The 21,037-nt window shown below is 58.4% G+C and overlaps 1 long non-coding RNA gene across 1 annotated transcript in view; it reads right to left on the bottom strand.

The window, feature by feature from the left end:
- Positions 1 to 324: 324 nt before the first annotated feature.
- The window catches only part of LOC103608748, a 45,985-nt gene continuing 25,272 nt past the window's right edge, over positions 325 to 21,037 (bottom strand). Inside the window, exon 3 of the long non-coding RNA XR_552085.1 lies at positions 325 to 405. This is a non-coding gene — a long non-coding RNA (uncharacterized LOC103608748). The remainder of the gene's footprint in view (positions 406 to 21,037) is intronic.

The following is a 21,037-nucleotide window of genomic DNA, read 5'->3' as shown; positions in this document are numbered from 1 at the left end:
GGGACTCATACTCCATGGGGTTCAGAGTGGTGCAGGCAGGGCTGCCGTGCCAAGGCTGGGGATGCCAGACCTGCCCCCTCCCCAGGCACGTCCCCACCCTTTGCCCTAGCAGCCACTCTAGAGAAAGGCAAGGCCAGAGAGGCCCCCAGGTGCCAGGTATAGGGAGGGCCCATTTGGGCATGATGAGGTCCCAGCAGAGGTGGCCCACTCCCGCCCTGAGGGCTGAAGCTGACTCAGAGGTGCCGTGTGCTGGGGATAGTGCCCTGTCCCCGGTGAGGACACACCTGCCTTCCCCACACATCCGGGCCCAGCTCTGTGCACTTACCTCAGTGATCCGTGAGCCACCAGTGACCCACGTGCCTGTCAGCAGCCCGTGGCCCTCCACTTCACTCCAGCTCCATACTCCTGCAATGAGAAGGGGGTGCTCAGTGGGCCCACCCTCAGCAAGCAGGGACCCTGGCACTGACCACGCTGCCACAGCCTAACAACGCCTGCGGGAAAGTCCACAGCCAGCAGAACCGCATCGTCCCCATCTGACAGATGGACGTCCAAACGGGCATGACGGTGTGCTCAGGCATAAACAGGCCCCCAACACCCCCTGTCTGCCAGGTACTGCCTATGTGACTATGGATGTGATCCCAGCCTCTCTGGGTTTCAGTTTCCTCAGGTGTCAAAAGGGAGTCACAATGTCTCTCTCAAGGTTGCGGGAGGAACAAAGGAGGTGTGACAAAGGCACTTGGCATTCACTCATTCACTCAACAAACATTTAATGAGCACGCTGGCTATGAGAGTGGTCCCCGGCCTTGCGGGGACTCAGACAATGAGCAAAGAATCAAACGATACAAAATTAAAACTGATGCCAGCCAGAGAGAAGGAGTACAGGGGCTACACAGCAGAGACTCAAGGTTCAGGGTGGCCAAGATGCAGGGAACAGCATTCCAGGCAGAGCGAACGGTATAGGTGGAGACTCCAAGACGGGGAAAAAAGCCTGGTCTGAGGGAGGACTTGCGAATGGGTGACGCAGCTGGGCAGCTGGGGAACATGACCCTAGTATTAGTTTGGGAAGATCTCCATGGCTGCTGAGGGTGAGGGCTTGGAAGAGGCAGGAGGGGGCAGGGAGACCAGTGGGGAGGCTGCCCCAGGGTCCATTCCAGGGGCAGCGGTGCTTGGGGCAAGGCAGAAGTGGCAGGACCTGCGGGTGCACGGGGCATGGTGGGGCATGATTATCCTCGTCAGGTGGGGTCCGGCTGGCCCATCTCCTCAATGCCCTGCCCCCTGCTCAACTGTCAAAGCCCCATGGGAATCCAGGAGGATCAGCCCCCTTGGCCAGGCTGGTGGGTTTCTCTGGAATCCCAGCTTGTAGGCTGGGAGTTACAGAGTCCCAATTCCAGTCCCAGCTGTGAAGGCGTCTTGCTGTGTGGCTATGAGCAACCACTGTGCCTCTCTGCGCCTATGTGCTCTCATCTAAGAAACAGGAAGGAAGAGGGCCAAGCACCTCTCAAAACAAGTCCTGTGGCTCTAACAGTGCCCACGCCTCGTGAAACATTTCCACACACGCCAGGGGCCCAGGCCCCACCCCACTGCAGCAGGCATGGGCTCCCAGGGAGAGGGGATCACCACGCTTCAATCGGAGGCCCTGAGGCCTGCTGTTTACCATAGGGCTCAGCAATAAAAAGCAACCTGGTTCAAATCCTGGTTTTACCCTATAACCAAGTGTGTGGCTTGGACATGCTTCTTAAACCTCTTTCTGCCTCAGTTTCTTCAACTATGGGAGGGGATATAGGAGTAGTGAGGGAGCTCCCTCAAAAAGCCAGACAGGTATAAGGTAATGCACACGAGGGCCAGACATACCAGGAGCTCTTCTGCATGTTGGCCGAGGCATGAATTATTTTGCAGGGGCCCGCTTTGGGATCCCTGGGATGCTGGGTCCCTAAGCCCCGAGCTCCGTAAGCCAGGCCCGATATCCCTACCCCATCCACGGGGAAAGGGAATGTCTCCACATTTTGACCCTTTGGCTCTGGCAGCCCCCAACTCTGCTCATCTCAGGAACACAAACAGACCTTGGGTTCACTGATCCCCAACTCTCCTACTTCACAGAAGAGGAAACTGAGGTCCAGAGAGGGTGGCGTCTGCCCTCATCCCAGGGTCATGCAGCAAGTCAGTGGTCGGGCAGAACTGGAATCAACCTCCTGCCTCCCCTTCACCTACAGCTCAGGCCTTTCCCAAAGGCAAGCCGGCCAGCAGAGCTGCTGACAAAGAGAAAATAATTATTTTGGCAGCTGAGACAGAAGCCAGAGCCGGAAAGCCCTCACTCACTCAGTGAGCATCGTCCAAGCCCCAAGGAACGACGTCCGCCCATCCTGCCTCTCAGACGTGCTCCGGCTCACACACATGCCTCACTGCCCCCAGCCCCTCTGTGTTAGGCTTATGCAAATAGGCCATCTGAGACCAGAGACGGGTAAGGGGCCTGTCCAAGGTCACACAGCGATAACTGGGGGCACCAGGATTCAAACAGAGGCCCTGGTCGAGGACTGTGAGCCTGCATTGGACTGCCCACCTGGGAAAGAGAGAGTGTAGGAAGCTGGCCTCTACTGAGTCCATACTGTGGTTAAGCTGTGAGGTAGAAACCAGCACCCCAAACTTACACGCAAAGCCCAGAGAGGTTCTCTAACTTCCAAAGGTCTCATGGCTAATGAGGAGCTAACAAGAACACACTGGGATGTGAAACAGCAGTGAGTGCCCACTCACACTCTGCCCATTACAGGGCAGCCAGCCAGGGAGCCCAGACCCTGCCCAGCCCTGGGAGCTGCTCAGCAGCCCTGCTCAGAGCCAGATGGCACTAGGCACCCAGGCTTCCCTGCCACCATGCTGGGCACCCCTCACACAGAGGCAATATCACGCACCCCCTGCTCCCAGCCCTGCTGGTTGCCCTCAGCTGAGGCTCACTGCCTGTGTGGGCTTGGCCACCTGGTAAGATCAGGGAGAGGAGAAGGCGGGAGATGCGGTGTGGCTCTGGCTGCTCTCAGCCGGGCCTGACCACTAGGATAAACAACGTGGATCTGAAGGATATGGTTCTCTTCTCAAAAGGCCCTTGGTGCCACAGAGGGGGTGCAGCCTGGACCTCGGGGCCAGTGGTGGGCTTCGGGCAATGAAGGCCTACCCAATCTCCCCATGGGATGGGTACTCGATGTCCAGAAGGCCCTTCTGGGCACCCTCAGCTCAGCACTCGCACTCCTGGGTGGGGCGCATGAGACCCTGACGGCAGGGCAGCTTCCGACTGTGAGGTCAGATGGGCTACACAGACTGCAGCAAGCTTTCACTCTCCCCATGTGTTTGAGGCTCCACGGGCAGGGCAGAGCAGCACAGATGCCCATTTTGCAGAACAGGACACTGAGGCTCCTAGGGAGAATAGGGCTGCTGGAGATGTCACAGCTGGAGAGTGACAAGGCTGGGTCTTGGACAAGGCAGAGGTCACTTGGGGGTGGGAACTGTCCCAGACCCAAAATAGGTTCCCCCAACTACACCCACCTTCCTATCCCCACCTCCTCCAGGGATCCCCTGGGAGGATCTGGGTGTGGACTTGGGTGGAGGCACCTGGCCAAGCTGATTTGGGGTTGTGTTTGGCCCAGAGAGAGGCAGGGTCGACTCAGGATTCCTAGAAGGCAGAGATGTCCAAGACACAGGGTGTCCAGGATGAAGGGTGCCGTGCAGGCTCTGTGCCTGTGGCTCTAGGCTGCGGCCAAGTGGCTGGTTATTCTCCACAGCTGCCAAGGGTCGGGAGGCCACAGTCTGGGCTGAAGCCTGGCCCTGATCTCAGTGGTGAGGTCAGAGGGCAAGGGTGGATAGGGCTGGGTTTGAATCTCTGCTTTGCCGTTTACTGCTGGGTAAAGTCACTGGGCCTTTCTGCGCCCCCATCTCCTCTGGAAACAGGGACTAACTGCCCTCTGGCTACTCACCCACTGGGTAGCTGGAGGGATTCCATGCCGATCTAACAGAGCTGGATGTTGGCTGGAGCACAGACCTAGCCATAGACCACTGGGGGAGGGGAGGCTCCCGCCACCAGGCCTCAGCTCCTCAGTCATCACTGATCACACCTTGTGCCCTGGTGGCTGGGAGGGCTTGAGGAGATATGGGGTGTGTAGACACAGGGGCCCTGGAGGAAGAGCTCAGCTCACAGTGACTATTAACATTTGGGGGAGAAGGTAATTGCTCAAGGTCGTAAGTGGCCCAGTGGGGACTGGCCATTGTCACGTGGGTGCCCACCCACACCCGGTCCAACCTGCTGCTCCTCTGGCTGAACCGACCTGAACCGGCTCTGGCCACAGTGACCCTCGGTGCCTGAGATGGACTGGGCAGCCACTCCTACCCCCATTTTACAGATGGGCCACATAGCCTGCAGGTCCCGCGACAAGGGCTAGGGCTAGGGGTCCCTTCTTGGGTCTCGCACAGACTCTTTGGGATGATAGGGGTTTCCTTACTTCAGAGACCCACCCGGGCATGTATCCCCTTACATGACCCCAGGGACAGGCCTCGTCCTCCCCTGGCGGGACAGTGCTGGCTCCAGAAGCAAGGCAAATATTTACCCCGATGGTTATCCAAACTGGGCTGACTGCCCCGCCTCCTGCATTCCTGGAATACAAGTTCCCTGACCTCACCAAGCTGGGGGTGGGGATCCAGACCCAGGGAAAGAGCCAGACCCAAGCTCCTGGGCTTAGGGGGAGGCGATGGGGACAGGGCAGCTTCAAAACGCCCCTCTGGCCACTCACCCACTAGGGGAGGCTCCAGGCTGCTCTTGTAGAGCTGGTTGTTGGCCGGAGCATGAATGGAACAGGGACCCCAGACCACTGTGCGAGGGTTTGGACTGCCCCAGTGTGGTGTGGTGGGGCTGGGGGCTACGTGACGCCACCTCTGAGCCTGAGGTTCAGGGTTCTGTCACCAGGCCTCAGCTCCTCACACTAGGGGCTGATTTCTCTCTCTCTCTCTTTCTCTCTCTCTCTCTCCCTCACACACACACACACACACACACACACACACACACACGCATGCACGCATGCACGCACGCACACACGCACCTTTTGTCTGCAGAGTGGGCTACTCAGCCTGTCACAAACATGGCAGATGCTCCCACCTGCTAGGCTCCTCCTCGACAACTCCAGTGGCTCTCACTGCCTCACTCCTTCCTGAGCACAATCCTGTCCCCAGGGAGCTGTAAGGTCCCACTTTACAGACAATGAAACTGCCCAGCAGAGACCAGAGGTCAGGCAGCTGAAAGTGGCAGAACGTGAGCTGTCTCACCCAAACTGCCCTTTTAGCAGCTCTGCAGCACTGCCTTTTGGAACCCTGTCCAACCTTCCATGCCCCAAGGACCACCTCCTCCATGCTGCCTTCACTGATAGTCCCCCCAAGTGATCTTTCCCCTCCCCAAACTTCCAGAACATTCTGATGGTGTTTCTTTCTTTCTCCTTGCATAACTAAAATTGGGTGCCCAGTTATCCCTTTAGCTGTGAGGCCCACGTGGGCAGAGACCTCCTCATTCCAGGCCAGCGGAATCAGCCCAGGGATGTGGGCAGCCCTGAGTGCTCAGGGGAGGACTGAACATCCTCTGAAATTTCTCACCAATGAGCAGTAATTACAGCTGCCTCAAGGAACAGAAGAGAAAGACAGACTTAGCAAGCTGGTAGTTGAGGTCTCGGGGAGCTCCTGGGCAGGGCTGCCTGAGAATCGCAAGGTAGTCGTGGTTCGATAATCCTGTCTCCACTTCCTTTGAGAATGCTGCCACCTGCTCTGATGGGCTGCCCACGCCCAGCCCAGGGACACCCAGCCTGCCCCTCTGCAGGCCTCTCGCTCCCTCGCCTTCCTCTCTCCTGCGTGGAACCTTCACAAGCAGCCGGGGGTAGCAGACTGGCAGCGTTTGGCTGAGCTGCTGGCAGGCGGGAATGCCAGGCCAGGGAACTGGAGGTTGGGCAAGTCTGCATCAAGGGGAGATGTGGCTGTGCCTGCTGCTGGGCCCTCAGGGATGCCTCCATGTGCGGAAAGCCCCAGCAGCCAGGGGTCACCCAGTGCAAACCTGGGGCCACACCTGGCACCATGGGGGGACCAAAGAGTGGGTGCTAGAAAGGGTGGGGCTCTCAGAGCTACCCCTTCCCACCTACCTAACACCTCTGTGACTTGGTTCGCCCATTTTTGCCATTTCTGGTGGCGGGTTGATACAGGAATAGAACCCTGGGCCTCGGAGTGCAAACCTGGGGCCACACCTGGCACCATGGGGGGACCAAAGAGTGGGTGCTAGAAAGGGTAGGGCTCTCAGAGCTACCCCTTCCCACCTACCTAACACCTCTGTGACTTGGTTCGCTCATTTTTGCCATTTCTGGTGGCGGGTTGATACAGGAATAGAACCCTGGGCCTCGGAGTTATTAGCACCACGCTCTAACTAACAGTGAACGGGCCGGCCCTTCTCATTTTTTAAACGGGGGCTATCAACCCACTTCTAGAAGCTGTTTATCCATTCCATTCACTTATTCATTCCCTTCTTTCATCAACCGGTGGCAGTGGCCACTGTCTGCCAGAGGAGGAAAAGAAGAGGAAGGAAAGAGTAGGGGTGGGGAGCGGTGGGAGGGGCAGGGCCACCACCTACCCAGCCTCCATGCTTGCCAGGGGTGTTTGCACACTGTCTAACGTGAGGCAGAGAAGACATGGGAGATGGATAATTCCAGTGGACAGAGTACTGTAGGGCGTGCCCGGCTCGGCCTGGGAGCACAGTGGGGGGTCAGGGACATCATCCCCTTGGGCAGAGTCTTTTGGACAGCAGAGTGCCCTCCTGGGCAAAGGCCCTCAGGCTGGGCAAGGGAAGAGCTTTGGGTGGAGAGAGCTGTAGGTGGCATCAGTGAGCAGAGGCAGATGCATTCACAGGGCAGGGGTACAAGCAAGGACATCTCTAGGGTCCCTCTAAGGCTTCACTTACACCCCCCCATCCCTAACCAATCCTGATTTGCTGTCTTCAAGTCTCCCAGAGATCCCTGCCAGAGCCAAAAAGCCCTGACATGCTCTGGCTCATGGTACACACACGTGTGTCTTGCTCTGTCCCCTGCCCAAGTCACCCTAGCCACTTGGTGTTGGGTTTGGGCAAAGAGACAACTGAGACCAGAGAGAGGAAGAAACCCATCCAAGGTCACACAGCGTTAAGTGGGGGCACCAGAATGTGAACTCAGGCCCTAGTTGGGGACTGACTCCCCTCTCCTGTGGGTCTGCATCAGATCCCCACCTGGGAAAGAGGGAGCAACAGCAAGGCTCACCTCCTCCCGAAAGCTGTCCCTGACTGCCCCAGCCAACACCTACCTCCTAACAACCAGAGGTCCTTGGCTCTGACACGTGGCCATTTACACCAGAGGAAGAGGCAAGGGTCTCTCTTCTCCCCAGGTGATCAAATGAACAATTTCTCATTTAATCAAGGGACAAGGGCACAGCATGAACTGATGGCACACAGTGTGGCTCTAGGTTCTGACACACCAGATTTGGGGCCTCAACTATACCTCTTACTGAGGCTGTCTGATGCTGGGCAAGGAAATTGGACTCTCTGGACCTCAGTTTCCTCATCTGTAAAATGGGGATAATAAGAATCCCTACTCTCTCTGAGTCACTGACAAACAAGATTATTCCCATACTGCACCTGCACAGGAAATGCTCAGTAAATAGGGGCTGTCATCATCATTGCTGGCTCAGGTTCACTGCCAAGTGCAGCTTGGGGTCCTGCCCGAGGCGGAGGCACTGGACCCCTATCACAGAGACAAAGACCCAGGGCTCTGGGAGGATGCCTCCTGCCGTCAGGCCCTTTCCAAGCTAACTCAGAAACAGGCTCAGTGGGTCTGGGTCCCAGAGATGGGCTTTATCAGAGTTACCTGTTCCCAAGGGAGGGGTCCCCAGCTCCCTTTCCACAGGAGCAGCCAAAGGTGCTGAGCACCCTCCAGGTGCAAACTCTGTGCCAGGCGCTCCCATCCACGCCCACCATTTCATCAGGCCACACGGGGGTGGGCACAGTCTCCCTACAGAGGCCAGAGTTTTGCTCAGAGAGGCACCTGGCTGGCGTGGCCAAACCAGGGCCCCTGGCACCTACCAGGGCATTTGCCACTCCTAATGCCCAGGATCTAAACTGAATTTTCTGCCAGGGGCCCCTTCCTAGGAGTTTCATCTCTTACCTCTGCCCACTCTGCTTAGAGTGGCCTGCTACCTGCCACCTGGCCCTGCACTGCTCATCTGAGGATTGCCATGGAGCAGCCCTATCCCCACTCCTGGAATGCCCCCAATCCCAAATCCCCTGCAGCATTAACAGGGCCTGGTAGAGGCTCTCAGAAGAGTCCCTGGAGGTCCTCGAGAGCCTTGAGTCCAAGCCTGCCACCTTACAAAGAAAGGGACACCAACCCAGAGAGGGATGTAGATAGCCCATGCCGGGACTAGAACCCAGGCCAACTCTGGTGCTGAAGGTCACCATGAGGAACAAGAGGTCCAATCCTGGCCCACGAGCCAGTCACTTGTCCCTCTGAGTCTCAGTTTCCTCATCTGGGGCTAATGCCAGCGCAAGGATTAGATGAGCTGGTGTCACCCCTACGGCTGGTGCAGGAGGGTCGAGAGGCTGAAGGGCACAGGCACTGCTGATGGCACATGCAAGCAGCCACACACCGAGTGTCCCCAATAACCCTCTCCCTGGGCCAAGGGCCAGCCCCTTGGCGGTCATGCTCCCCAAACAGGCATCCCTCTGGGATTCTGACCACACGTGGGCCAGGCCAGTCTGAAGTGATGGCTGAGACCCAGATTTACAAATGCCGGACAAAGGAAAGCACTGTTTGTGCTAGCAGGAGGTGGTGGGTCTCAGCACGGGCTCGAACGTCACCCAGGCCTGGATGAAATCCTGGCTCTGCTGCGCACAAGCCACATGGCCTTAGCCAAGTCCTTGAGCAGCAACCCCACCCCCCAATTCAGTTTCCTCAGTGGTGTAATGGGGAGGGAGAAGGTTTAACCAGATGACAAGTGGCCCTCAGAAGAGCCCAGGCAGCAGGAACTCTGCTACTGAGAGCAAAGTCAGGTCCCCTCCACCGCCCCCAGGTGGCCGGTCGTGGTCTGCAGGGGGGCTGCTAGAAGGCCGGGAAGAGAGAGAATTACAGGATTTGTTGACCCTCACACTTCACTCTCCAGCCTGTCCCAAGATACTCTCAAGGAAGCTCGACTTTCCCCACTGGGACCTTGTGCACACGGAGGCCGAGCGGGAGGAGCAGTGCCTGCTGGGAGCACTCCGTGAGACGGAGCGTGTGGTCAGGCCCAGCGATGGGCTTTGAGGATGGCCCCTGCTCTGTTCCTTGTACCAACAGCCCTGGTCAGTCCTGCCTTCCCGGGCAACCCTGGTGCCGGCCTGTTTGAGCCCCAGCCAGGCAAGCCCCAGGGCCCACCCAGGAGGCACTGAGGACCTCCACAGGAATTCCCCAGCTGCGGAGCCAGGACATCCCCTCTTCTCCCATGAATATAGGGTCTCCCTTGTTCTTTCAGCAAGAGGGGCTCCCTCAAGCCCAGCAACTCAGTGGGATTCCCAGGGCAGCCACCCCTAGCCTGCCCACCAATCCTTGGAACTGACAGAACCTGCCCTGGGGGGCCTAAAAGGAGGGGCAAGGCCAGCTTCAGCAAGAGGGGCTCCCTCAAGCCCAGCAACTCAGTGGGATTCCCAGGGCAGCCACCCCTCGCCTGCCCACCAATCCTTGGAACTGACAGAACCTGCCCTGGGGGGCCTAAAAGGAGGGGCAAGGCCAGCCCCCATGGTGGGGGTCCTCTCTCTGTAGCCACAGCTCCTAGCACTGGGAGTTTTAAGGTAGAGGAGCCTGGTATGTCTGCTGGACAGGTGAGTGAGCAGAGATGGCAGGAGCGGTGTGACCCTGACTTGGATCAGAAGATGTGGCAGCTTCCCATGTGCATAACAGGCCCAGGTCTAACAGACACTGCTTACATACATTAACCCATCTACTCCCCACAGTGATTCTATAAGGTGGGCAATGTTATCCCCATTTCACAGATGAGGAAACTGAGGCCCAGAGGCATGAAGTCACTGGCCCAATGTCAGAAAGCGGCAGAGCTGGATTCAGTGCAGGCTCGGGCCTGCAGAATCTGTGCACTGGTCTAAGTGCTGCCTGGGGATCCCAGGGAGGTGGAGCAGGCAGCCCATCAGAGGCCATCAGACCAGGGGTTCCCAGCCTAGCTGCAGGTCCCACCCCTGGGATCCTGGGGTGCGTTATCTTTCAAAGCCACCTGCCTGTGGCCAGCCCAACCCTCACTCTTCAATTGGGGAAGCTGCCTCAGGGAGCGCGGGAGGGAAGAGGAAGGTCACCCTTCCTGCTGGGCCAGCCTAGCTGCAGGTCCCACCCCTGGGATCCTGGGGTGCGTTATCTTTCAAAGCCACCTGTCTGTGGCCAGCCCAACCCTCACTCTTCAATTGGGGAAGCTGCCTCAGGGAGCGAGGGAGGGAAGAGGAAGGTCACCCTTCCTGCTGGAGGAGCCTGGTGGGTTTTGAGCTCCAAGAACCAGAGCACCGTCACCCCAGTGGAGCAGCCCACGGGCCCAGCTGTGGGCGGGAGAGATGAGGCAGACAGGCTCGGGGAGACAGCCCAGCATGCAGCAGCCTGATGACACACAGACCCAGCAATTCCTGACTCATGGCTACCCATCCTGTGACTCCACCCACCACCAAAGCCCCCACCCTGGCTTGTGCCCCACAGCCCACAGCAGCCTCCAGAGTCCCCACTTAGGATCAGAAAGCCACAGAGGGAGGAAGGAGCAGTGGGGCTCCACCCAGGGCTAAGTGGGAAACCCAGACAGCCCCAGGCCGGTGGGAGGTAAGGGGCATGGGGCCACTGTTAGCACTGACCCCTCTGAAGAGTGTCCGCCCAGCACCAGCCTTGTGGACAAGCACCCAGTCCACAGGAGGGATGCTAAGGCCTGCGGAGCCCAGCTGGTGCTGACACCCACTGGGCCAACTTTCTCCGCCACGTGATGCCTCCTGAATCAGGGCCCCACACTGGATGAGCATGCCAGACTTCCTGCTGCCCGGCCCTCTCCCCGTGAATTCATCACTCCTCTGGGGACTTCCTGTGGCTCCCCACTGCCTCCAAGGTCCACTTCTAAGTTGACGTGTAACTTCTCTAAACATGTCTGGACCTTCCTACCTCTGCAACCTTGTCTGAGCCAATCCCGCCGCCAGGAATGCTCCTTGTCCCCACGGTCCCCATGTAGGGGGTCAGGCATCGTGTTCCCAAATCTCAAGGACTCCTCACAGCATCCTATGACACTGTCTCTGAAAGGCCTATTTGACAGATGCAGACACTGAGGCCACTGGTGTTGGAGCTGTCACCACACCATGCAGAGGGACATGGCTGCTCAGGAGGGTCTTCCGTATTGCTGACAAGTTTTCAGCTGGTCGATGAGCTCAAGGTGGCCCCCTAGTCTGTCTTAACCCATCCAGTGTCATGACTTGGGTCCACTCACCTTGGTGTTCTGGCCCTCTCCTTGGCCCCCTTTGGGACATAGCTGACACCCTGAGCTGCTTCCCCTCATACTGAGCTGGGCTGGAGCTAGAGCCACCTAGCTTGGGGAAATGGGTCACCCGTCACAGAGCAGCTACCAGGAGGGAGAAGGAGGATGGATTGGGAGGGCAGCAGGAGGACACGCCCCTCAGTAAGGCCCCCTCCCTGGCTTCTGGCCCACAGGCCCACTAACTTGTCTGAGCGGAGCAGAGAGACCCAGGCCTGCTGCACTTCCCTGCTCCTGGGAGACAGGAGAAGGAAGGGCTCCTTCCCAGCCAGGCAGGGATGCAAGAGGGGGTTATGGGTAGTCACCCCAAGCCTGGCTGCCCTCATAGGGCATAAAATCATCCCACCCCAAACCCTTAATCCCATGGGATACTCACAGCTGGGCAGAGACTCTACGTCTCCCTTTCTTTCTACAGATGAGGCCCAGAGTGGTTGAGTGGCTTGCCCTAAAGCACCAGCAAGCTGGTGGTGGATCCTGGACCAAGAGCCTGGCCTCTGGGTGCCGAGGCCTAGCCCCACTATGAGGTTTCTCTTGCCAGGCCCCTTCGAGGTCGCTGAGCCTATCTAGGAGGAGATAAGTCAGCAGCTTGTGTGAGGAGAGGGATGGGTGTGGGCCCAGTGCTTCCACCCGTGGGAGGCTCTGGGAGGGGGTCAGGGCAGGTCAGAGGCAGAGCAGCCGAGAGCCCGAGTTCGGGCTTCCTTTCTCCAGAGAGCTCAAGTCCTGGCGGCAGCTCCCACGGGAACCAGGAGAAGCGTCAGCCGTGGGAAATGTGGGGTGGGGCAAAGGTGGTGGCTGGGTAGGGCTTCCTGTGGGATGGGCAGGTGGCCACTCACTGAGACCAAGTGACCTGTGTGGCTGCAGCCCTGGGGCCAGGCCAGGGTTGGGTTTTGCCTCATCCCTGGCTCTGGCCCAGGCCACCCCAAGTCCCATCCTCCAGGTCCGCCCTGGCTTCCTGTCCCACTGGCCCCACCCAGCCCAGGGGAAAGGGAGGGCCTGGGGAGGCCTCCTCAGAAGCGCCAGTGTTTTCTGGGAGTGGGCAGGCTACCCTAGCATGCTTGGTGGCCTTTGGCCTCTGCCCCTAGTCCTCCAGACATTTGTTTTCCAGTGTGAAGCCTTGACAAGACCACCACCAGGTTTTCTCCCCAGGAGCACACAGCTTCAGACACAGCTGAACAGGGTTGCAGGAAGTGGCTCTACTGAGCGGGGGTCACTGCCTCCCTCACTCTGGGTAGATGGGCAGTGTCACTTCAGAGAGGTCACGCCCACGAGACTGGGATGAGGGAGAAGTGAAGCAAGGCTGATTTCAGACCTTAAGGGCAGAACGTCCTGGTGGTCAGGGGTCACTGCCTCCCTCACTCTGGGTAGATGGGCAGTGTCACTTCAGAGAGGTCACGCCCATGAGACTGGGATGAGGGAGAAGTGAAGCAAGGCTGATTTCAGACCTTAAGGGCAGAACGTCCTGGTGGTCAAGACGAGGGACAGTGGGGCACCTCCTGCAGAAGGGTGGCATCCCCACCAGGCAACGCAGCCCCCACACCGGGGACAATGTGATGTCAGACCACAGGCACAGTAACCAGTCTACGGCCCCTTGCACTGCCCCGCTCTGCACGCCTGAGCCCTTACAGTCGTCAGTCGTCTGGGTGGCAGGGGAGCTCAGCCCAGGACTGCGGGGCCACCCATGGCCTCCAGGTGAACCCAACCCATTCCCTGTGGCCCCAGGATCTGGGGACTCGCCCGTCCACACATGGAGATATGGGGTGAGTGGAGAGGTTGGTGGCCTCACCCAGTGAGAGGGAGAGATTTGAACAGAGGCCCTCAGCCCCCACCCCTACCCCGTCCTGGTTTCCCAGGGCACAGGCTATGGGAGGCAGCTGACCCCCGGGTCTCTATCCAGGCTGCTCTGCAAACAGGCAACTCAGAAAGCAAGCAGGCCAGAGGGTGAGGAGGACTCTTCTGGGCCACCATGGATGTGGGCAGCTCACAGCTTGGCATCAGGGAGGAGCACAGAAGCAAGGTGGTTTTGGCCTAAATGGGGCTGGGCCTTGCCTGAGATTATCCCAGGAACAGGGACAGAGCTGGGATCTAGGTCTCCTGCTGCACCATGGGCAGCCCAGGGGCCTCCCCATGAAGATGCACCCACGGCAGTCCCTCCTGGCCCCGGGGGCTCCTGGATGGTGGGAGGTGGGTTTGCTCAGCTTGGGCAGGAACTGACTTTAGCCACACCCTGCCAGCCAGCGCAGGACACTGATGACTTGTCCAGATGACCCCAATCAAATAGGTCACGACAGGACCATCTGTGGGCCCAGGTTGATGCTCTGCCTGAGGGTAGCCTAGGAGGAACTCAAGCAGAGGACGCCAAAGGCCTGAGGTCTGTGGCCCTAAGGCAAGTGGCGCGGAAAACAGAAGTCAGACTTCAGTCTGGTGGGAGGCCAGGGCACAAGTTACCAGGAGGAGTTACAAGACGCCATGGGGCAGTAGTAAACCTCCCAGGGTGTGCACAAGCTGAGGCTGGGGACACACAGGCCTGGCCAGCACTCTGGCACTCTGGCCCAGGAGCTTTATAACCACCCCTGCCTGGAGTCTGCATTCAGTTGTGGGTGGCAGGATGGCTGGCCTGTGTCACTCTCTCAGCCACTGGCCACCTACCTCCATCCCTTTTCTGGATAGGAGCTTCCTAGCTATAACAGAGTGGCCTTGAGCTCACCAGCCTGCAGGACTCTTCCAGATTGAATACCTTCAAATCCTATCACAACAGAGACAAGGTCTGGCAATGCTGTGTGTGGCCCTCCCTGATGCCAGCTCCCTGGAACCCTCCTCTCGGGCACCTGGTGAGCTCTGCCATCAGCTCATCCTGGGGAGGTAGGTCTGAGCTTCCCCAGAGCCTGGGTGGCTGTGGGGTCAGCTGCACCTGATCCCCCCAATAGCTGCCTCTCTCCAGGGCCTTACCTTGGTCTGGGTACCCAGCCACCCTGGGTGCTGCTTGATGCCAGCTTGGCAGTGAGCATCTTCAGGGCCAGGGATGTCTCTTTTACTGAGCACAGGCCCAGTACAGACTTGGCAACCAGGAAACATTTGTCAGAGGAAGGAGAGGTCAGCGGCAGTGAGGAGGGGGACACACAGACACATGAATGCAGGTGGGCTCTCGGCAGCATGGTCCCAGAAAGCCACCACAGCCCTCCTCCTGCTGGCCTAGGGGGACTGTGCCACTTATGGCAGGACACACCGTGCAGGCCAGTAAATCTCGATGAAGGTCAAGGGAGGCCCCGCTCAGGGTGATTCCAGAACTGCCATTTCCCCTGGCGCTCTGCTGCCCAGGTGGGCTGGGAGAAGGCCCCCAGATGTCTGGGCCCGGGGCGTCTGTCCTCTGGCCACCTGCACACATCAGCTCTAGAAGCCCTGGCTCTAGCTCCAACCTCCCTGGAGGAAGGGGACCCTCTCCCCAGCTGGAAACACCTGCTCGGTCCATGAGGGCCTCGGCAGCATCTCTCTCTTCTCCTGTAGACCTCTTCCCTGATGTTGGGGTTTTATCTGCCTGGAGTGACAGTGGGATGGGACATGGTCACCTCATGACAAGACTACAGTGTCTTTGCAATGAAAGGTGGTACTGCCCATCCAACAGGAAGAAAATGTATCATAGACGTCGGGGTTCGACGGAGGTTCTGAAAAGTCTGCCTCTGCCCAGCCCAGGTCCTGGCACACAGTAGGTGCTTAACACACATCTGCCAAATTAACCAGTGGCTAGATGGATGCACATGGGAAGACCTGATTTCCACTCTCCTGCCCAGGATACCAGTGCCCGGCAGCACACTCCAGGGGTCAGGACAGACATGGCATCCACACGTGCCCCTCTCTGTGGTCAGGACTCTCCTGTTTTGAGCTCCTCCTGGCCCAGAGGATGCCCACCATCTCTATTTCAGGGCTGGGAGGGTCCTCCATAATCAAGCCCAATGCCTTATCTTGACAGATGGGGTGGGGGGAGGTCAGAGGTCCAGGAAGGGCAGAGGAACAGAGCAGGACGATTCCCCAACCCAGGCCTCCCCATGTCAAATCCAGAGGCCCAAGAACTCTAGGACCTGGCTCAGGGCTCCCCGCTGCCTGTGGTGACCCCCACTTCCACTGCCTGCACCAGTATGGCCCTCTCTCTTGGCTCCATATCACAGCCTCCTGGCTGCAGTCAGCCTAAACTGCTTACTTAGACAAATAGGGAAAGAAAGTGTCCATGTGATGGCTAAGGTTTCCTTGACTGGGGACACACGCGCGCCCGCCCACGCACACACACACGCGCGCGCACACATGCTCTCACACACACGCAGAGTCACTCGGGTGGGTCAGGTGGTCATGCACGCGCGTGCTCTCTCTCACACACACACACACACACACACACACACGCACGCAGAGTCACTCGGGTGGGTCAGGTGGTCATGCACGCGCGTGCTCTCTCTCACACACACACACACACACACACAGGCACGCAGAGTCACTCGGGTGGGTCAGGTGGTCATGTGGCCCAGCAGGACAGAGGCTGGGCTGGCTCAGGTTTCTGCATTTCTGAAGGACGAGTGACCGGGCTGCCTGTCTTCACCCAGAAGAATGCCCTCTCCAAACACTTGTTTTCTGCTTCCTGGACATGCCAGGGACATGCCGGATGGGAAGCCAAGAGGAGTGGGGGAGGTGGGGAGAAGGGGTGGAGCACGCCTAGCCACGGCCCTGCTCTGTCTGCTGCTTTCCTTCCGCCCTCCCCACCCAGAGGGCAGAGGCCTGCTGGGAAACTGGCTGCCCAGCCACTCCCTGACGGCAGGGAGCATCCCAGAGCCCAGCGCTGGGGCTGGACAAGTGGGGAGCAGAGGCTCCGGGGGAGCCCCACACCTGAGTCAAGGTCAGGGCTGTCAATGCGTGCACTGGAGCAGCGGTTTTGCAGCTCACTGCATGGCATGACCCTGGGTGCGTCTAGGGCACGAGGAAGGGGTGGCAGAAGGGGATGTCTGGTCCAACTCAGCAGGAGCAGCTCTGCCTTTGTTCTGTTGCTTGGGCAAGGCCTTAAGGACTAGTGCAGTGTTGGGGGTCTATGCCTCAGACACTCCCCCTGAGTGGCAGCCCTGTCCTTGTGGCCTCAAAACTGACCCGCTAAGAGAGACCACATCTCTTGACAGGTTGAGCCAAGACCTCGCTCCTGGCCGCCCTCCCCACCCAGAGGGCAGAGGCCTGCTGGGAAACTGGCTGCCCAGCCACTCCCTGATGGCAGGGAGCATCCCAGAGCCCAGCGCTGGGGCTGGACAAGTGGGGAGCAGAGGCTCCGGGGAAGCCCCACACCTGAGTCAAGGGCAGGGCTGTCAATGCGTGCACTGGAGCAGCGGTTTTGCAGCTCGACTGCATGGCATGACCCTGGGTGCGTCTAGGGCACGAGGAAGGGGTGGCAGAAGGGGATGTCTGGTCCAACTCAGCAGGAGCAGCTCTGCCTTTGTTCTGTTGCTTGGGCAAGGCCTTAAGGACTAGTGCAGTGTTGGGGGTCTATGCCTCAGACACTCCCCCTGAGTGGCAGCCCTGTCCTCGTGGCCTCAAAACTGACCCGCTAAGAGAGACCACATCTCTTGACAGGTTGAGCCAAGACCTCGCTCCTGATGGAACTGACACCATTCTGTTGCTGCCCCGATGCTGCCGGCTCTGTGGAGGGTCTGCAGCCAGCTCCCATCCTGCCCTGGCCTCAGGCCTGACCTCCAAGACCTCAGCAGCACAGAAACCCGCTGCCGAGGTATCTCAGGAAGGCCACAAAAGAATGTGGCCGAGAGTTCCCGAATAAAAGCCAACTCCAGCCTGGCCCCCCAGCTAAGCCCTTCACACACTTATCTCACTAAATTTCACAAGAACCCTATGAGGTAGGAAACGCTATCGCCCCACTGACAGATGAGGAAACTGAAGCACAGAAATAAATGTTAACTAACCCCAAGGTCACACAGGTAATAAGGGGTGGATTTGAACCCACAGACTACAACTCTAGAGTCCGTGTTTCTCACCAACTCCCCACTCCACCGTCCTAGAGGCCGTGGCCCTCTGCGGGGCCAGACTTGTCCTCTANAACTGGCTGCCCAGCCACTCCCTGACGGCAGGGAGCATCCCAGAGCCCAGCGCTGGGGCTGGACAAGTGGGGAGCAGAGGCTCCGGGGGAGCCCCACACCTGAGTCAAGGTCAGGGCTGTCAATGCGTGCACTGGAGCAGCGGTTTTGCAGCTCACTGCATGGCATGACCCTGGGTGCGTCTAGGGCATGAGGAAGGGGTGGCAGAAGGGGATGTCTGGTCCAACTCAGCAGGAGCAGCTCTGCCTTTGTTCTGTTGCTTGGGCAAGGCCTTAAGGACTAGTGCAGTGTTGGGGGTCTATGCCTCAGACACTCCCCCTGAGTGGCAGCCCTGTCCTCGTGGCCTCAAAACTGACCCGCTAAGAGAGACCACATCTCTTGACAGGTTGAGCCAAGACCTCGCTCCTGATGGAACTGACACCATTCTGTTGCTGCCCCGATGCTGCCGGCTCTGTGGAGGGTCTGCAGCCAGCTCCCATCCTGCCCTGGCCTCAGGCCTGACCTCCAAGACCTCAGCAGCACAGAAACCCGCTGCAGAGGTATCTCAGGAAGGCCACAAAAGAATGTGGCCGAGAGTTCCCGAATAAAAGCCAACTCCAGCCTGGCCCCCCAGCTAAGCCCTTCACACACTTATCTCACTAAATTTCACAAGAACCCTATGAGGTAGGAAACGCTATCGCCCCACTGACAGATGAGGAAACTGAAGCACAGAAATAAATGTTAACTAACCCCAAGGTCACACAGGTAATAAGGGGTGGATTTGAACCCACAGACTCCAACTCTAGAGTCCATGTTTCTCACCAACTCCCCACTCCACCGTCCTAGAGGCCGTGGCCCTCTGCGGGGCCAGACTTGTCCTCTACAAGGCTCCTGACAAGGCTGCCCACGGCCAGGCCCTGATTTCTCCAGGGGTGCACAGGACTACCTTGGGGGACCCAGCTTCCTGACCCCCACCTGATCAGCCCCACCTCTCATCCTCTGTCCCTCCCAGGCGCTCAAGGAACAGCCCCTGAACTCTGCTTTGTGGAGGGCCCTAGGGTGGAGGGGAGGGAGAGGAGCAGGCATTGGGGGAAGAGCGAGAAGGAAACCTGGGGGAAGGAGATTATGGGGGGACCCAAACAAGAACAGGGAGAGCGAGAGACCAGGGTGGGGTGGGGGACACAGAGGAAACCCGGAAGGAGAGGAGGGGGGGAGGACAAGAGCCTGGAGGAGTAGGAAGAGAGGAAGATGGCAGAGTCGATGGAGGGGAAGACGGCAGGAGGGACGGAGACAACACAGAAAGGACGAGGAAATGGAAGGGGAGAGATGGAGGCTGGGAGGAGGTGGGAAATGAGCTGCAGACAAGCAGGGCGGGAGGCAGACGCCCGGAGCCAAGCGGAAAGACAGAAAGGCAAGCAGCCGGTCAGGGAGGGAGAGGGCCTTGGAAAACAGACAGACGGACGGAAAGCAAACCCGCCCACCAAACGTTAAATACCGAACAGGAGATGACAAATCAAATGGGAATTACTGCGGTAAAAACATAATTAGAAACTTGATTGAAGTGAAACAGAATTTACATAACACTGCAAATTAACTTTACACGGAAACTATTCACTGGGAAGGCAATGAAAAGGCATTTCATTAGTAATCTATATTTAAACAATAGGCACAATGGAGGCTTCTGATGAGGAACTTGGTGCCTTCAACCGGAGGAGTGTCAAAGGCTGCTGGAACACCGCAGGGGCGCACGCGGAACTGGGCAGGGTCCAGGCGGGATCCCTGCGCCTGCTCCGAGGGTGGAAGTGAGCGGCACCACCAGGCCAGATGGGATTCTGGTGCCCATTCTGCCCTTGACCTGCTGTGTGGCCCTGGGCAAGTGTCTCACCTTCTCAGAGCCTCAGTTTCCTCACCTACAAAATAGGGATCTTGGAGAGGCAGTTTATAAGTCTGGATATTCCAGGAGAGCCCGGGAGATGGTAGAAGGCAGTGCTAAGAGCGTGGGCTGGGAGCTGGGCAGGCCCAGTTCAAAGCTCCTCCCTGCCATGCAGTAGCTGTGACATCGTGCACACTTTCTCCTCTCTAGCCCTGGTTTACCCGTCTGTTCAATGGAGGTAAGTCCAGTCCCGCTAATGTCACCAAAGCACTGGAAGGATTTAAGGAGAGAATGGATGGAGACTGGCTTAAAGAAAGTGAGCCTAAAGGCACAGGATTACTCGTCCCATCTGCCTGGCACACTAATTAGATTACCTGCAGCCTCCTGCCACCAGCCTGCATGGAACCACACATCACCAGAGCGGCTTCCGCTGGCTCCCCTGATCCCTGATGCAGAGTCCCTGGGGCATATCTCCTGACACTTTCCCAAGGGAGAGGGGGTCAGCAAGTCCCTGTCCGGTTCCAACCAGTTCTCAGCACGGAGAAGTCTCACGTCCCAGTAACATCGGACTGTGTTCACTCCCACAGATAGGCTGTGCTCTGCTCCTGCGGCTCCCTTGGCCGGGACGCACACTTTACTTTCCAGCCCCTATTGCACCTTGCACGCCCTGTTGAGCACCAGCCCAGCCTCAGGACTCGTTCACAGGCAGCTGCTCCTCTGTGCAAGCTACCCTGACCGGGCATGGCTGGGCACCTGCAGGACTCACTGATACCCTGGGAGCTGCTGGTTCTTTACCTGTCTCCCACTATCCCACCTGGACTGCAAGCTCTTAGAGGGTGGGGACCCTCCATCGTCATTTCTGCACACCTCACTTTGAGCCTTGTGCTTGGCACAATGCAGTTGTTTAGCTAATGCTGGTTGACATTACAGGGGTTAAGAGAGACTTCCTGGAGGAGGTGAGACTGGAGCCGACCCTGAGGAGGGGAGAGGGCCTGATGAGACCCAGCATCTGTGTTCTTTGCCCAGGGTCAAATCTCAGATAAAGGAGAGGGATGGCTAAGAAACTCTTGGTTTTTCCCCTGGGTCTCTGGGTTCCCCGTCCCATGCACTGCCAGCACAGGGCAGCTGCATCCCCCAGTCATACTTCTGGTGGGTGGTAGAGCTGGAATTCTAAGCCAGGCTCAGGCTCCTAAGCACCAAAGGGCTGTGTCCAGGAGCTGAGTGAGAGAGGGAGCAGGCTGAGAGCCCCTGGGAGGCAGGGGCCACACCAGCTCCCCAGGGTGCCACCCAGCCTGCGTCCTGGCCCAGAGAAGCACTGCTGACGTTTGTGTGGAGCCTGAGAGAGGACAGAGACAGAGACAGGGATGAAGTGAGGAAGAGGAGCAGTGAGGAACCACACAGACGCACACACAAGTCCTCGGCAAAGGCTCAGAGCTCCTCTCCCCCATGGGCGGGCAGCTCTGACACTCACTCACAGCCTAGGAAGTTTTGAGCTTCTTTGAAGATAAAGGATCCACGGGGTGCTTAGGAATTCAGTAGGGAGCTGTTGGGT

This window comes from Galeopterus variegatus, unplaced genomic scaffold, assembly GCF_000696425.1.
Source record: "Galeopterus variegatus unplaced genomic scaffold, G_variegatus-3.0.2 Scaffold8767, whole genome shotgun sequence".
Lineage (NCBI taxonomy): Eukaryota > Metazoa > Chordata > Mammalia > Dermoptera > Cynocephalidae > Galeopterus > Galeopterus variegatus.
The sequence above is the reverse complement of the archived record's forward strand: the minus strand, read 5'-3'. Positions and strand labels throughout refer to the sequence as shown.